The sequence below is a fragment of the Rana temporaria genome, chromosome 2 (assembly GCF_905171775.1).
Source record: "Rana temporaria chromosome 2, aRanTem1.1, whole genome shotgun sequence".
Classification (NCBI taxonomy): domain Eukaryota; kingdom Metazoa; phylum Chordata; class Amphibia; order Anura; family Ranidae; genus Rana; species Rana temporaria.
In genome coordinates this window covers 531,553,801-531,567,088 of record NC_053490.1, presented here as the reverse complement: position 1 = coordinate 531,567,088, position 13,288 = coordinate 531,553,801, and the positions used below count along the sequence as shown (strand labels likewise).

Sequence of the window (13,288 nt, the reverse complement as noted above, 5' to 3'; positions counted from 1 at the left end):
ATGAAAAAGATGAGTAAGAAGGGGAGCATAGTCCCCTATATTATAAAAAGTGAAAGAAAAGAGAAATTATTATGGGGGAAACAATTCCCCTTATTGTGTATAGTGCAAATGAGAGAAAAAATAAAAAAAAATAAAAGGGGGGGGGGGGGGCGGGAGGGCACATAAGTCCCGACCACCCTCCCCCTCTATTCCTCTCCCCCCTCTCCCCCCCGCCCACCCCGTCGCCTCCCAACCCCCTGTATTCCCTCCATCCCTTCCAAGTCGTCTCGTATCTCGGCCTGGATTCAACCTGAAAGGACCACAATTCCTCCATCATTCTAATTGTGTCGATTTCCTGGAGCCATTCTCCTATCGTGGGCACTTCTTTTTTCCTCCAATTCCTAGGTATTAGTGCCTTGGCTCCGTTCAATAAGAACGAAACCAGGGACCCTCTATACTTTTTCCTGGATAGGCTCGTAACATGAAACAGACATTCCCAGGGATCATACTTTATCTCATATCCGCTTATTTTTTTAATCAACACCAATATCTCCCTCCAGTATACCTGTATCAAGGGACACTGCCACCATATGTGAGCATGGGTTCCCTCCAGCCCACACTCTCTCCAGCATAGAGGGGAGGCCTCGCTATCCATTCTGTGTAATTTCACTGGGACATAATACCATCTAGTGAGTAATTTATAATTGGTTTCTTTTACTTTTGCATCCATCGATGTAGTATGGACATAGTCAAAAACCTGTCTCTTCTTTTTATTAGATATGGTTTGGTTCAGTTCTCTTTCCCAGCTTTCTATCATATTCAATCCGCCCCGTTCTATCTTGGTTTTCAACACCTTGTAAACATCATCCTTAGAATCTTGACCACACACAGCTAAAAAGGCAAGAGAATTCTTGTTGGACAGAGTATTAGTTAATTTGCATTTAATTTTAATGGTTTAAAGAATGTCAGGCAAAATGGTCGGCCCTTACGCATGTTCACTTTATCAAATCTGGCCCTCTTTGAAAAAAGATTGGACACCCCTGCCATAGACACTCCTAAACCTTGTGGACGGCCTTCCCAGAAGAGTTGAAGCTGTTATAGCTGTAAAGGGCGGGGCCAACTCAATATCGAACCCTATGGACCAAGACTGGGATGCCAATAAAGTTCATGTGTGTGTGTGTAAAGGCAGGCGTCCCAATACTTTTGGTAATATAGTGTATATTTACCCTCCTCCCCAATGCCCCCCGGGGATAAACTGCATAGGCACTGCCTGCACAAAGAGTATTTTAGCTGCAGGACATAAAAATTGTGAATATCCCTAAGGCCCTGTACACACCAGAAGATATCCACTGGAAACGGTCCGCCGGACCGTTCCCAGCGGATAAATCCTCTGGCGGATTTCGATCTGATGGCTGTACTCACCATCAGATCGAAATCCGCGCGGAATCCATCCGCGGTGACGTGTCGAGCCGTCGCCGCGAAGATGACACGGCGACGTGTGCGACGCTGGAAGGTAATTACTTCCACGCATGCGTCGAATCATTACGACGCATGCGAGGGAGGAGAGCGGACGGACTTATCCGGTGAGTCTGTACAGACGACCGGATCAATCCACTGGACTGGATTCCAGCGGATAGATTTCTTAGCATGCTAAGAAATTTTTATCCGCTGGAAATCCGTCGGCTGGAGAAATCTCCGCCGAAAAATGTCCGCTCGGGCCTACACACAACCGGATTTGTCTGCTGGAACTGATCCGCGGATCAATCCCAGCGGATAGATCCGGTCGTGTGTACGAGGCCTTAGACATGTGCACTGCCAAAAAATGTGTTCTATTTCCTTTCATTTGTCTTTTTTTTTTTTTTTTGGGGTCCATTCGTTATGATCGCAATTCGTAAATTCAAAAATTCAAAATTTTGAAAATAAGAAAGAAAATCAGAAAATTAGAAAGAATAACTAAGTAATAATAACTTTTAAATTATAGATATTGGATTTTCCTTTCAAATTTGGCTGTTAGTGAACGTAACGAATACGAATTTATCCGAAGTTACAAATTATCCAAAAAAACGAATGCCGCATCTGAACAAATGGAACGGAACAAATTAATAATAAATAATAATAAAAGGGTTTTATTATTTTCATTATTATTGTTATTTATTATTATTCATTTGTTACTTTCAGCCTGTGTTGATGGGGTTATTGTGACCTTTTAAAATGTGGAATGATTATGAATTAGGTTTCAAACTCTAATAAAATCTTACTGAAATGTAAAGTTCAGGCCTTCCAGAGGAGACTTTTCAGTTTTTGGCAGATGGCAAAGAATTAAAACCATCCTATGGTTGCTTCTTTTCTGTCTCTTGGAAGGTGTATTGGATGGATCTTTGTTCTTGAGTTTCAGGGTCTGCACACCTGCTGATAAACGGGGTCCCACTGTCCCTGCTAATTCTCCCTGCCCTGTGACCGTGCACGTCGATGTCCGCCGGTGTCCCACGATCGTGTCACGGAGAGGCAGAACGGGGAGGTGCCTTTGTAAACAAGGCATTTCCCTGCCTAGTGACAGGACACTGATCTACTGCTCCCTGTCATCGGGAGCAGATATCACTGTCATGTCACTCATAGCCCAGCCCCCCCACAGTTAGAATCACTCCCTAGGACACACTTAAACCTTTCATTGCCCCCTAGTGGTTAACCCCCTTCACTGCCATTTACACATAATCAATGCATTTGTATAGCACTGATCGCTGTAAAAATGACAATGGTCCCAAAATAGCGTCAGAAGTGTCCGATGTGTCCACCATTGATGTCGCAGTCACGATAAAAAACTGACTGATCGCCCCCATTACTAATAAAGAAAATAATAATAATAAAAATGCCATAAAACTATCCCCTATTTTGTAGACGCTATAACTTTTGCGCAAACCAATCGATATACGCTTATTGCAAAAATATGTAGATTTTGGGGATATTTATTATAGCAAAAAGTAAAAAAAATAGCTTTTTTTTTTTCAAAATTTATGCTCTTTTTTTGACGGCGTCCGTCTGCAGGCCTTGCGCGCCGTCCGTCGCGTCCGTATGCCGGTCCGTCCAGCCTTGTCGGTGTCCGTCGAGTCCGTCTGCCGGGGGTTGCAGCGTTGAATTTGGCGCCTCGGTCGAGCTGTGCAGAGCCGGATTTCCGGTGTGTTCGGCTCCTCTCGCGTGGTTGCGGGTGGAGCCGAGCCTAGCCGAGTGCACAGTACACTCGACTCAGCTCGGTCTTTGTCGGGCTTTGTCAGCGGCGCTCAGAGACAGCGAGGATCGGCTGTCTCTGAGGAGGATCGGCGTATATCACGCACCCACGATTTCCCCCTGATTTTACGGTATACACCGATTACGGTATGCACGGTATACACCGATAAATACGGTATATTATAAAAAATACAACAGGAGAGGTGGTAATAACAACCAAAACTACAACAATATCCAATTATCCAAATATCCCCTTTGGTTAGACCAATAATTCAATATGGAGGAACACGTGCAATCTTGCAGACACTTAACTGGGACACCAGACATAATATAATGTGGTGGTAGACAGGAGGGAAGGATCACACAAAGGTGTACACTTACAGTAGTTACAGAATGGCGTCACTCCTCGGGTATCTCGCTCCACGTCTCCGGTTTAGTGCAGATGATCATTTGGGAATGGGAGGAAGAGAGGCAGCATATAGGCTAGAAGAAGAAAAAAAGAGGAGATGATTAATTTAAAATACACATGTTCTTACTGAAGAAGGAGAGAGCAAGTTCATAATTAAAAATGTCAACGTCTCCCATTAACTGATAAATAACAAAACACAATATTAAAAGAAAACCAGACATAAGAAAAACATACAGGTGGCCATTGCCTGCTTCTGAAAATGCTAGTCGCTGGGCTATCACGCTGAACCTTGACCTTCAAAACTTTCAAGCTGAAATCCAGGAACTTCGCAACTTTGTAAAACCTGCAGACATACCACGAGTTAAGTCTAAAAAGGTGCCTTCCACCTGGTAGACTTATTTCTATTATTCACATCTTATTTCAGATAACTTCTGGAGCTCCAACACCTGCTCTCTGTGGCCTCAGTTCCTTCAAAAAACAGAGTTGCTGTAACTGTAATGCCCTCAGCTCCTTCTGCCCATTCACAGAAGCCTTTGTATTATCTGAACTCATTCACAAAATACAAAGACTTCTGTGAATGGGCAGAAGAGGGGAGGGGTGGGCATAGCTGCTCTGTGTGCACTTCTCTCCTCTCACTGGCAGAGTGTATCCTTCCAGAGTGCACTAAACCTGTCACATATAAGTTAAGGAGATAAGTCCTGGAGGCAGGGCAGCCATCACAAATTTTGGGGACCCTTACACAGCTTTAGGCAGGGCCCCCCTGGAGCAGAGAACCGGGGGGTGCAAAAAAAACAAGTGTAATCTCTTCTCTCCTGATGCAAGATAATAAGCGAAGGGGGGGGGGGGGGGCCCTGGGGACCATCGAGCTCCTTATAGGTGTAATGCAAAAAAACAAAACAGGAGGGGGGCCTGTAAGGGGCCCTGGGGACCATTGGGCCCCCTTACAGGTGTAATGCAAAAAAAAATGGGAGGGGGGACAGACGGGCCCCTGGGGACCATCGGGCCTCTTACAGGTGTAATGCCTGTACCCCCCTGATGGCGGCCCTGCCTGGAGGTGACATGACTGGGCACCAGTGCACAAAGCAAGGTCCATAAAGACATGGATGAGTGAGTCGTTGGTGGAGGAACTTGACTGGCCTGCAACGGAGTCCTGACCTCAAGCCGATAGAACACCTTTGGGATAAATTAGAGCGGAGACTGCGAGCCAGACTCCCTCCAACATCAGTGCCTGACCTAACAAATACGTTTCTGGAAGAATGGTCAAACATTCCCATAGACACACTCCTGAACCTTGTGGACGGCCTTCCCAGAAGAGTTTAAGCTGTTATAGCTGCAAAGGGCGGGGACAACTCAATATTGAACCCTACGGACTAAGACTGGGATGGCATTAAAGTTCATGTGCGTGTAGAGAAAAGTAGCCCAATACTTTTGAAAATATAGTGTATGTATAACATTTCCAAGCAAGAGCAATATTGAACCCTATGGACTAAGGGCTAGATTCATAAAGGAGTTACGTCGGCGTATCTCCAGATACGCCGTCGTAACTCTGAATGCGGGCCGTCGCATCTCGGCGCCTGATTCATAGAATCGGATACGCCTCAATGTTGCCTAGATACGAGTGGCGTAAGTCTCCTATGCCGTCGTATCTTAGGGTGCATATTTACGCTGACCGCTAGGGGCACTTCCGTAGATTTCCGTGTAGATCATGCAAATTAGATAGATACGCCAATTCAGAAACGTACGTCCGCCCGGCGCATTGATTTACGTTGTTTACGTAAGGCTTTTTCCGGCGTAAAGTTACCCCTGCTATATGAGGCGTAGCCAATGTTAAAGTGTAAGTAAACCCACCTATCATTTTCAGCCAAGGAAGCTGCCATCTTGGCCTCTGTTTAATTTTCAACTGCCATGGTGCTGCACATGTGATCAGTTATGACACCAGTCATTGGATGGTTTGGCAGTTTGGCATGCCAGAAATGTAACTGCTTTTTGAAACTGTTAAATCGATGGGTTTACTTCCGCTTTAAGTATGGACGTCGGGCCGGCGTCAAATTTTGCGTTGTTTACGTCGGTCGTACGCGAATAGGGCTGTGCGTAAGTTACGTTCACGTCTAAAGCAATGACTATTTGCGGCATTATTTGGAGCATGCACACTGGGATACTTTCACGGACGGCGCATGCGCCGTTCGTTAGTAACGTCAATTACGTGGGGTCACGATTATTTAGCATACAACACGCCCCCTACCAGCCTATTTTGAATTAGGCGGGCTTACGCCGGCCCATATACGCTACGCCACCGTAACTTCGGGCGCAAGTTCTTTCTGAATACGGGACTTGTCTCTCAAAGTTACGGCGGTGTAGCGTATATGAGATACGCTACGCCCACCTAAAGATAGGCATTTGTTTTTTATTCTAGCCCTTAGACTATAAACAAGCTGGAATATCAAGATTCTTCTTCCACAAGAGCCCCAAAGATAATGTCACTGCGCAGCCAGTGCCCAGGGGGGGGGGGAGGCAGTAGTCCGCATGGTTTCCCAACCTGTGCACCGTCTCCTCACCGGAACGCACAACTGCCAAAATGCGGTGTCAAGAGGCTTTCTTTACAGACGGCATTGATTTCACAGACATTTGTCTGAGTTGGGTTTCTGTCCTGCTCGGAGGTGCTCGGTGTTACTACAAGTAGCATGAATCATGTCTCTGTTAAGAAACAGAACTTCAATTGTCTTACACAAACCCCCGCTAGGAGAAGGGCTAATAATAGGCAGCCATTTCCAGGTAGGGGGAACTACCAGACCGGTGTCACATACTGCCAGGATGGGGAATGGTCATGTCATAACACAGGTAAACAAACATTGACTGGGAGAGGAACGAGTATAAATAATTGTCCAAGTTACGTGATGGGGGGGTGTGGAGAGCACTATTGCCTTGTAATGCCGGGGTTATGGATTCAATTCCTTTTAGGTTATCCTTGTGTTTGGTGCACTCTATATAGATCTCTAGTTACCACTAGAGGGATCACCAGCAGGACGAAGGAGGTCCTGATTCCTCCATTTAGATCTTTATTTTACTAGAGCAGGGGTGTCTAACTCAATTTCATGGTGGGCCGCATCAGCATTATGATGGCCCTCAAAAGGGCCGGTTGTAACCGTAACATTAGATGTCCAGCGCATCCCCTCCCCTTACATTAGATGTCAAGAGCCACCCCACCATTAGAAGTTGAGTCCCCCACTCTCCCTTACATCACAGTGCACCCCCCTTTCCTTATGCTGCTGCTGGGAAGAAGATGGATGCATTGCTTGAAAGCAGAAAGTATAGGGTCTGGAGGGGTGCGAGGGCCACATGAAATGGCCTGGAGGGCCGTATTTGACCCGCGGGCCTTGTGTTTGACACCTGTGTACTAGAGGATCACCAGCAGGACGAAGGAGGTCCTGATTCCTCCATATAGATCTTTAGTTAACACTAGAGTGGGCATCAGCAGGAGGAAGGAGGTCCTGATCCCTCTATATAGATCTGTATATCACTAGAGAGATCACCAGCAGGAGGAAGGAGGTCCTGATTCCTCTATATAAATCTTTATATCACTAGAGGGGTCACCAGCAGGAGGAAGGAGGCCCTGATTCCTCTATATAGATCTTTATTTTACTAGAGAGATCACCAGCAGGAGGAAGGAGATCCTGATTCTTCTATATGGATCTTCATATCACTAGAGGGATCACCAGCAGGAGGAAGGGGATCCTGATTCCTCTATATAGATCTTTATTTCACTAGAGGGGTCACCAGCAGGAGGGAAGAGGTCCTGATCCCTCTATATAGATCTTTATATCACTAGAGGGATCACCAGCAGGAGGAAGGGGGTCCTGATTCCTCTATATAGATCTTTATATCACTAGAGAGATCACCAGCAGGAGGAAGGAGGTCCTCATCCCTCTATATAGATCTGTATATCACTAGAGAGATCACCAGCAGGAGGAAGGAGGTCCTGATTCCTCTATATAGATCTTTATATCACTAGAGAGATCACCAGCAGGAGGAAGGAGGTCCTCATCCCTCTATATAGATCTGTATATCACTAGAGAGATCACCAGCAGGAGGAAGGAGGTCCTGATTCCTCTATATAGATCTTTATATCACTAGAGGGATCACCAGAAGGAAGAAGGAGGTCCTGATTCCCCTATATAGATCTTTATATCACTAGAGGGGTCACCAGCAGGAGGAAGGAGGTCCTGATTCCTCTATATAGATCTTTATATCACTAGAGGGATCACCAGCAGGAGGAAGGAGGTCCTGATCCCTCTATATAGATCTTTATATCACTAGAGAGATCACCAGCAAGAAGAAGGTGATCCTGATTCCTCCATATAGATCTTTATATCACCAGAGGGGTCACCAGCAGAAGGAAGAAGAGCCTGATCCCTCTCTACAGATCTTTATTATCACTAGAGGGATCACCAGAAACAAGAAGGAGGTGCTGATTCCTCCATACAGATCTTTATATCACTAGAGAGATCACCAGCAGGAGGAAGGAGGTCCTGATTCCTCCATATAGATCTTTATATCACTAGAGAGATCACCAGCAGGAGGAAGGAGGTCCTGATTCCTCTATATAGATTTTTATATCACTAGAGGGGTCACCAGCAGGAGGAAGGAGGTCCTGATTCCTCTATATAGATCTTTATATCACTAGAGGGATCATCATCAGGACGAAAGAGGTCCTGATTCCTCTATATAGATCTTCATATCACTAGAGGGGTCACCAGCAGGAGGAAGGAGGTCCTGATTCCTCCATATAGATCTTTATATCACTAGAGGGGTCACCAGCAGGAGGAAGGAGGTCCTGATTCCTCTATTTAAGTTGTCGCTTAATTTTTGTTTATATCGCAAAAAATAAAAACCGCAGAGGTGATCAAATACCACCAAAAGAAAGCTCTATTTGTGGGAAAAAAAGGACGCCAATTTTGTTTTGGAGCCACGTTGCACGACCGCGCAATTGTCAGTTAAAGCGGCGCAGTGCCGAATCGCAAAAAGGGGCCCCTGCATATTGATCCGGGTCTTAAGCGGTTAAAAAAAGTGGCCGCCGTAAGTAAGCACACTCCGTGCAGCACTTATATCATCGCAGACAAATCACACCATTGCCACTCCTGGTATGGCAAAGAAGCGCAGAACCGAAAGCGCGACGGTAAGCAGGCAGATTGTAAAAGGGAATTGTTTTCTTTTTTGAGCTCTGGAATAGATTTTGTTTAATGCAGTTAATTGGTTCTAATTACAAACCGAGCACCAACTGTCCCTAATTCACAGGCACTGTTGTTGTTTGTTCCGAACAAATTATTTTGATGTTCTAGGACACAAGACAATAAAAACGACGAGGGACAAGGCAGGACAATGAACGATTAAAATGGAAAGGCTGATTTTTTTATTTTATTTTTTTTGGTTTGACGGGACTTGTGAAAAATTCACAAGCAAAATGATGTTTGAGAAGCTTCGGGGGGAGGGGGGGCTTGTCGTCTAAAAAATTTTTGATCAATTTTCGCACCAGGTCACCTAGTCTGTGAGTGCCAGATAATTGTATTAAGGGGGAACTCTAGATAAAACCTATTTATTTTTTAAAAGAATGGGCAAGAGTTTCAGTCTTCTGAGTTCCTACTTGTTGGTCATCAAGATAAAAAAAATGAAGGAAAAACTCTCCAAATGGAACACAGCAATCATAAAACCGGTCATAGGTTTAAACCCCCCCCCCAAAAAAAACATGGGGTTGGATTCAGAAAGATCAGCGGATCTTTCTGCTGGCGTAACGTATCTCAGATACGTTACGCCGCAGTAAATTTGGGCGCAAGTTCCGTATTCAGAAAGAACCTGCGCCCTAAGTTACGGCGGCGTAACGTATGTGGGCCGGCTTAAGCCCGCCTAATTCAAATGGGGTTGTTGTGGGCGTGATTTATTTAAATTTAACATGACCCCACGTATTTGACGTTTTTTACGAAATTCCGCCGCAAATCGTCATTGTTTTCGACGTGAACGTAAATTATGTCCAGCCCTATTCGCGAACGACTTACGCAAACGACGTAAAAAATTAAAAATTTGACGCGGGAACGACGTCCATACTTAACATTGCATACGCCTCATAGAAGCAGGAGCAACGTTACGCCGGAAAAGCCTAATGTAAACGACGTGACAAAATAGCGCCGGGCGTACGTACGTTTGTGAATCGGCGTATCTAACTAATTATCATATTACTCGCGTAAATTGACGGAAGCGCCACCTAGCGGCCAGCGTAAATATGCAGCCTAAGATACGACGTGTAAGACACTTACGCCGGTCGGATCTTAGGGAAATCAATGCGTAACTGATGCTATGAATCAGGCGCATAGATACGACGCCGCAACTCAGAGATACGACGGCGTATCTGGAGATACGCCGTCGTATCTCCTACCTGAATCCGGCCCATGGTTTCCTATGGAACATGTTCACATCAATGCTTTTTTGTGCCTCTGCGTTTTTGGAAAGGTTCGGGGACTTTTTTTCCCCCGCAAAAAGCAGCGTTTTGCATGTAATAGAATTGAATGGACCCACATCCAAAACGCAAGTGTCGGGTTTTTTGCCGCAATTTGCGTTTTTTTTAACCTGTTTATAGATGGTTGTTAAAGCGGAGGTTCGCCCAAATAACATTTATATAAGACCAAATTCTTTATACTACCAGCATGTACAGTCGGCACTTATTTTTCTTTTTTTTAGGCTGTACATACCTTATAATCTATATTTGCAATCCGGCTACTTCTCCCCGCGGGGGTAGGCATTTCCAAGCTGAGCCACAATGTAATCTGGGCTCCCAGATGATTGATGTCTATCAGAAAATCCCCCCCCCCCCCCGGATAAGGCCCCGCCCCGGAGTTTCCGAAAGGAGCCGAACATGTAAAGGGACGAGTCGGCTCTACACGGCGCCTGCGCACCGACTAGGAGCCGTGTATTTATAAATGATATTGGGTCTGAGATCAAAAGTAACATTTCTGTCTTTGCAGATGACACCAAGCTATGCAGTGGAATAACGTCCTTGCAGGATGTCGCCAATTTACAAGCCGACCTCAATGCTCTGTCTGATTGGGCGACTAAGTGGCAGATGAGGTTTAATGTAGATAAATGTAAAGTTATGCACTTGGGGGCTAAGAATATGCATACATCATACATGCTAGGGGGAGTACAACTGGGGGGATCTGTAGTGGAGAAGGATCTGGGGGTTTTAGTTGATCATAAGCTCAATAATAACATGCAATGCCAAGCTGCGGTTTCCAAAGCGAGCAAAGTCCTTTCTTGTATTAAGAGAGGTATGGACTCCAGAGACAGATATCATTTTGCCCCCCTGTACAAATCATTAGTAAGACCTCATCTGGAATATGCAGTTCAGTTTTGGGCTCCAGTTCTCAAAAAGGATATCGGAGAACTGGAGAAAGTGCAGAGAAGGGCAACCAAACTGATAAGAGGCATGGAGGAGCTCAGCTATGAGGAAAGATTAGAGGAACTGAATTTATTCACTCTTGAGAAGAGGAGAATAAGGGGGGATATGATCAACATGTACAAATATATAAGAGGTCCATACAGTGAACTTGGTGTTGAGTTATTCACTTTACGGTCATCACAGAGGACAAGGGGGCACTCTTTACATCTAGAGGAAAAGAGATTTCACCTCCAAATACGGAAAGGTTTTTTCACAGTAAGAGCTGTGAAAATGTGGAACAGACTCCCTCCAGAGGTGGTTCTGGCCAGCTCAGTAGATTGCTTTAAGAAAGGCCTGGATTCTTTCCTAAATGTACAGAATATAACTGAGTACTAAGATTTGTAGGTAAAGTTGATCCAGGGTAAATCCGATTGCCTCTCGGGGGATCAGGAAGGAATTTTTTCCCCTGCTGTAGCAAATTGGATCATGCTCTGCTGGGGTTTTTTGCCTTCCTCTGGATCAACTGTGGGTATGGAGTTGGGTGTATGGGATTGTACTGTGTTTTTTATTTTGTTTTTTTATTTTTTGTGGTTGAACTGGATGGACTTGTGTCTTTTTTCAACCTGACTAACTATGTAAGAGCTGACTGCGCAGGCGCGGTTTAGAGCCGACTCGCAGCTTTACCTGTTCGGCTCTTTTCGGAAACTCTGTGACGCGCCTACGCAATACGGGGGGGCGGGGCTTTATCCGCCGGGGGGAAAATTTTCTGATAGACATCAATCATCTGGGCGAACGCCCAGATTACATTGCGGCTCAGCTTGAAAAAGCCTACCCCCGCGGGGAGAAGTACCCGGAAGCCGGATTGCAAATATAGATTATAAGGTATGTACAGCCTAAAAAAAAGAAATATAAGTGCCGACTGTACATGCTGGTAGTATAAAGAATTTGGTCTTATATAAATGTTATTTGGGTGAACCTCCACTTTAACCACTATACTACCGGCCGCGATGGTACATAGGGACACAGATCGGTCACCTCCCCCCAGTCAGTCCCCTTCCCCCACAGTAAGAATCACTCCCAGGGTACACATTTAACCCCTTCCTCGCCCCCTAGTGTTAACCCCTTCCCTGCCCGTCACATTTATACAGTAATCAGTGCATATTTATAGCACTGTTCGCTGTATAAATGTGAATGGTCCCAAAAATGTGTCAAAAGTGTCCGAAGTGTCCGCCATAATGTCGCAGTCCCAATAAAAATCACAGATCGCCGCCATTACTAGTAAAAAAAATAATAATAAAAAAATTCATAATTATTTCCCCTATTTTGTAAGCGCTATAACTTTTGCGCAAACCAGTCACTACACGCTTATTGCGATTTTTTTTTTTTTTTTACCAAAAATATGTAGAAGAATACATATTGGCCTTAAATGAGATAAAAAATCGTTTTTTTTTTTAAAACAATTGGGATATTTATTTTATTATAGCAAAAAGTAAAAAACAGTGTTTTTTTTTTTCAAAATTGTCGCTCTTTTTTTGTTTATAGCGCAAAAAATAAAAACCGCAGATGTGATCAAATACCACCAAAAGAAAGCTCTATTTGTGGGAAAAAAAGGATGTAAATTTTGTTTGGGAGCCACGTCGTACGACCGCCTGGGCAGGAAGGGGGTATATGTGCCCAGTAAGCAAATGGTTAAAGGAAATGTAAAAAAAAAAAAGATTGGCGGCTAAAAAACAAAAAAATTATAAAAAAAAACAAAACAACGCAAATCACGGTAAAATTGTGGTAAAAACGCATGCCGAAAAATGCAGCAAGCACCCCCGCAAAAAAAACTGCTACAACGCTCAAAACAACATGCATAGGTGTGAATCGAGCCTAAATGGTGATCACAGGTCTCGCCAGCAATAACTGAAAAATAAAAAAAATCGATTTTTTTAATTTTTTTTATTGGATATGTATTATAGCAGAAAGTGAAAAAATATTTATTTTTCAAAATTTTCAGTCTTTTCTTGTTTATCCACTTCCATACCGGGCATTTTCACCCCCCTTCCTGCCCAGACCAATTTTTAGTTTTTAGCGCTGTTGCACTTTGAATGACAATTGCGCGGTCATACAACACTGTACCCAAATTAAATCTTTATAGGTTTTTTTCCCCACAAATAGAGCTTTAGTTTGGTGGTATTTGATCACCTCTGCAGGTTTTTATTTTTTGCGCTATAAACCAAAGAAGAGGGAAAATTTTGAAAAAAAAACACAAT

At 44.3% G+C, this 13,288-nt stretch overlaps 1 protein-coding gene across 3 annotated transcripts in view; it reads right to left on the bottom strand.

Moving 5' to 3' along the window:
* Positions 1-13,288, bottom strand: part of ZBTB20 (zinc finger and BTB domain containing 20) — a 1,237,294-nt gene that overhangs the window by 34,378 nt on the left and 1,189,628 nt on the right. For all 3 annotated transcript variants that reach the window (XM_040339120.1, XM_040339122.1, XM_040339123.1), the window contains one exon: positions 3,583-3,684. The gene's annotated coding sequence lies outside the window, so the exon portion shown is untranslated. The remainder of the gene's footprint in view (positions 1-3,582; positions 3,685-13,288) is intronic.